Genomic DNA, 6466 nt, shown 5'->3' on the forward strand with positions numbered 1-6466 from the left:
CAACACCACCAGCATCACCACCAACATCACCACCACCAACAGCACCATCACCACCACCAACATCACCACCACCAACATCACCACCATCACCAACATCACCACCACAAACATCACCAACATCACCACCACCAACAGCACCATCACCACCAACAACATCACCATCACCACCACCAACATCACCACCACCACCACCGACATCACCACCACCACCAACATCACCACCACCAACATCACCACCACCAACATCACCACCACTAACATCCCGACCACCACCAACATCCCCACCACCACCAACATCACCACCACCATCACCACCACCAACATCACCACCAACATCCCCACCACCACCAACATCACCACCAACATCACCACCAACATCCCCACCACCACCAACATCACCACCAACATCACCACCACCATCACCACCACCAACATCACCCCCAACATCCCCACCACCACCAACATCACCACCAACATCACCACCAACACCAACATCACCACCACCACCAACATCACCACCACCATCACCACCACCAACATCCCCACCACCACCAACATCACCAACATCACCACCACCACCAACATCACCACCACCAACAGCACCATCACCACCACCAACATCACCACCACCACCAACATCACCACCACTACCAACACCACCACCACCAACATCACCACCAACATCCCCACCACCACCACCATCACCACCACCAACATCACCACCACCAACATCACCACCACCACCAACATCACCACCACTAACATCCCCACCACCACCAACATCACCACCAACATCACAACCACCAACATCACCACCAACATCACCACCACCACCAACACCACCACCACCAACATCACCACCAACATCCCCACCACCACCAACATCACCACCAACATCACCACCACCATCACCACCACCAACATCCCCACCACCACCAACATCACCACCAACATCACCACTACCAACATCACCACCAACATCACCACCACCACCAACATCACCACCACCAACATCACCACCACCAACATCACCACCACCACCACCATCACCACCACCAACAGCACCATCACAACCACCAACATCACCACCACCAACATCACCACCACAAACATCACCATCACCAACATCACCACCACCAACAGCACCATCATCACCACCAACATCACCATCAACACCACCAACATTACCACCACCACCAACATCACCACCACTAACATCCTCACCACCACCAACATCACCACCACCAACATCACCACCACCACCAACAGCACCATCACCACCACCACTACCAACACCACCACCACCAACATCACCACCAACATCCCCACCACCACCACCAACATCACCACCACCAACATCACCACCACCACCACCACCAACATCACCACCACTAACATCCCCACCACCACCAACATCACCACCAACATCACCACCACCAACATCACCACCAACATCACCACCACCACCAACATCACCACCACCAACACCACCACCACCAACATCACCACCAACATCCCCACCACCACCAACATCACCACCAACATCACCACCACCATCACCACCACCAACATCACCACCAACATCCCCACCACCACCAACATCACCACCAACATCACCACTACCAACATCACCACCAACATCACCACCACCACCAACATCACCACCACCAACATCACCACCACCAACATCACCACCACCACCAACATCACCACCACCAACAGCACCATCACAACCACCAACATCACCACCACCAACATCACCACCACAAACATCACCATCACCAACATCACCACCACCAACAGCACCATCATCACCACCAACATCACCATCAACACCACCAACATTACCACCACCACCAACATCACCACCACTAACATCCTCACCACCACCAACATCACCACCACCAACATCACCACCACCACCAACAGCACCATCACCACCACCACTACCAACACCACCACCACCAACATCACCACCAACATCCCCACTACCACCACCAACATCACCACCACCAACATCACCACCACCACCACCACCAACATCACCACCACTAACATCCCCACCACCACCAACATCACCACCAACATCACCACCACCAACATCACCACCAACATCACCACCACCACCAACATCACCACCACCAACACCACCACCACCAACATCACCACCAACATCCCCACCACCACCAACATCACCACCAACATCACCACCACCATCACCACCACCAACATCACCACCAACATCCCCACCACCACCAACATCACCACCAACATCACCACTACCAACATCACCACCAACATCACCACCACCACCAACATCACCACCACCAACATCACCACCACCAACATCACCACCACCACCAACATCACCACCACCAACAGCACCATCACAACCACCAACATCACCACCACCAACAGCACCATCACCACCACCAACATCACCACCACCAACATCACCACCATCACCAACATCACCACCACAAACATCACCATCACCAACATCACCACCACCAACAGCACCATCACCACCAACAACATCACCATCACCACCACCAACATCACCACCACCACCACCGACATCACCACCACCACCAACATCACCACCACCAACATCACCACCACCAACATCACCACCACCAACATCACCACCACTAACATCCCGACCACCACCAACATCCCCACCACCACCAACATCACCACCACCATCACCACCACCAACATCACCACCAACATCCCCACCACCACCAACATCACCACCAACATCACCACCACCAACATCACCACCACCACCACCAATATCACCACCAACACCACCAACATCACCACCAACATCCCCACCACCACCAACATCACCACCAACATCACCACCACCATCACCACCACCAACATCACCCCCAACATCCCCACCACCACCAACATCACCACCAACATCACCACCAACACCAACATCACCACCAACACCAACATCACCACCACCACCAACATCACCACCACCATCACCACCACCAACATCCCCACCACCACCAACATCACCAACATCACCACCACCACCAACATCACCACCACCAACAGCACCATCACCACCACCAACATCACCACCACCACCAACATCACCACCACTACCAACACCACCACCACCAACATCACCACCAACATCCCCACCACCACCACCATCACCACCACCAACATCACCACCACCAACATCACCACCACCACCACCAACATCACCACCACTAACATCCCCACCACCACCAACATCACCACCAACATCACAACCACCAACATCACCACCAACATCACCACCACCACCAACATCACCACCACCAACACCACCACCACCAACATCACCACCAACATCCCCACCACCACCAACATCACCACCAACATCACCACCACCATCACCACCACCAACATCCCCACCACCACCAACATCACCACCAACATCACCACTACCAACATCACCACCAACATCACCACCACCACCAACATCACCACCACCAACATCACCACCACCAACATCACCACCACCACCAACATCACCACCACCAACAGCACCATCACAACCACCAACATCACCACCACCAACATCACCACCACAAACATCACCATCACCAACATCACCACCACCAACAGCACCATCATCACCACCAACATCACCATCAACACCACCAACATTACCACCACCACCAACATCACCACCACTAACATCCTCACCACCACCAACATCACCACCACCAACATCACCACCACCACCAACAGCACCATCACCACCACCACTACCAACACCACCACCACCAACATCACCACCAACATCCCCACCACCACCACCAACATCACCACCACCAACATCACCACCACCACCAACATCACCACCACTAACATCCCCACCACCACCAACATCACCACCAACATCACCACCACCAACATCACCACCAACATCACCACCACCACCAACATCACCACCACCAACACCACCACCACCAACATCACCACCAACATCCCCACCACCACCAACATCACCACCAACATCACCACCACCATCACCACCACCAACATCACCACCAACATCCCCACCACCACCAACATCACCACCAACATCACCACTACCAACATCACCACCAACATCACCACCACCACCAACATCACCACCACCAACATCACCACCACCAACATCACCACCAACATCACCACCACCAACAGCACCATCACAACCACCAACATCACCACCACCAACATCACCACCACAAACATCACCATCACCAACATCACCACCACCACCACCACCAACAGCACCATCATCACCACCAACATCACCATCAACACCACCAACATTACCACCAACATCACCACCACTAACATCCTCACCACCACCAACATCACCACCACCAACATCACCACCACCACCAACAGCACCACCACCAACATCACCATCACCACCACCAACATCACCACCACCACCAACATCACCACCAACATCACCACCACCAACATCACCACCACCACCAACACCACCACCAACATCACCACCATCACCACCACCAACATCACCACCAACATCCCCACCACCACCAACATCACCACCACCAACATCACCACCACCAACATCACCACCACCACCAACATCGCCACCACCAACAGCACCATCACAACCACCAACATCACCACCACCAACATCAACCACCACAAACATCACCATCACCAACATCACCACCACCAACAGCACCATCATCACCACCAACATCACCATCAACACCACCAACATTACCACCACCACCAACATCACCACCACTAACATCCTCACCATCACCAACATCACCACCACCACCACCAACAGCACCATCATCACCATCAACATCACCATCAACACCACCAACATCACCACCACCACCAACATCACCACCACTAACATCCCCACCACCACCAACATCACCACCACCACCAACATCACCACCAACATCACCACCACCAACATCACCACCAACATCACCACCACCATCACCACCACCAACATCACCCCCAACATCCCCACCACCACCAACATCACAACCACCAACATCACCACCAACACCAACATCACCACCACCACCACCAACATCACCACCACCATCACCACCACCAACATCCCCACCACCACCAACATCACCAACATCACCACCACCACCAACATCACCACCACCAACAGCACCATCACCACCACCAACATCACCACCACCACCAACATCACCACCACCACCACCAACATCACCACCAACATCACCACCACCACCAACATCACCACCACCAACATCACCACCACCAACATCACCACCACCACCAACATCACCACCACCAACAGCACCATCACAACCACCAACATCACCACCACCAACATCACCACCACAAACATCACCATCACCAACATCACCACCACCAACAGCACCATCATCACCACCAACATCACCATCAACACCACCAACATTACCACCACCACCAACATCACCACCACTAACATCCTCACCACCACCAACATCACCACCACCAACATCACCACCACCACCAACAGCACCATCACCACCACCACTACCAACACCACCACCACCAACATCACCATCACCACCACCAACATCACCACCACCACCAACATCACCACCAACATCACCACCACCAACATCACCACCACCACCAACACCACCACCAACATCACCACCATCACCACCACCAACATCACCACCAACATCCCCACCACCACCAACATCACCACCACCAACATCACCACCACCAACATCACCACCACCACCAACATCGCCACCACCAACAGCACCATCACAACCACCAACATCACCACCACCAACATCAACCACCACAAACATCACCATCACCAACATCACCACCACCAACAGCACCATCATCACCACCAACATCACCATCAACACCACCAACATTACCACCACCACCAACATCACCACCACTAACATCCTCACCATCACCAACATCACCACCACCACCACCAACAGCACCATCATCACCATCAACATCACCATCAACACCACCAACATCACCACCACCACCAACATCACCACCACTAACATCCCCACCACCACCAACATCACCACCACCACCAACATCACCACCAACATCACCACCACCAACATCACCACCAACATCACCACCACCATCACCACCACCAACATCACCCCCAACATCCCCACCACCACCAACATCACAACCACCAACATCACCACCAACACCAACATCACCACCACCACCACCAACATCACCACCACCATCACCACCACCAACATCCCCACCACCACCAACATCACCAACATCACCACCACCACCAACATCACCACCACCAACAGCACCATCACCACCACCAACATCACCACCACCACCAACATCACCACCACCACCACCAACATCACCACCAACATCACCACCACCACCAACATCACCACCACCAACATCACCACCACCAACATCACCA

This window comes from Petromyzon marinus, unplaced genomic scaffold (genome assembly GCF_048934315.1).
Source record: "Petromyzon marinus isolate PM22_M1 ecotype Great Lakes invasive population unplaced genomic scaffold, UKy_Petmar_22M1.pri1.0 PM_G_Scaffold_206, whole genome shotgun sequence".
Lineage (NCBI taxonomy): Eukaryota > Metazoa > Chordata > Hyperoartia > Petromyzontiformes > Petromyzontidae > Petromyzon > Petromyzon marinus.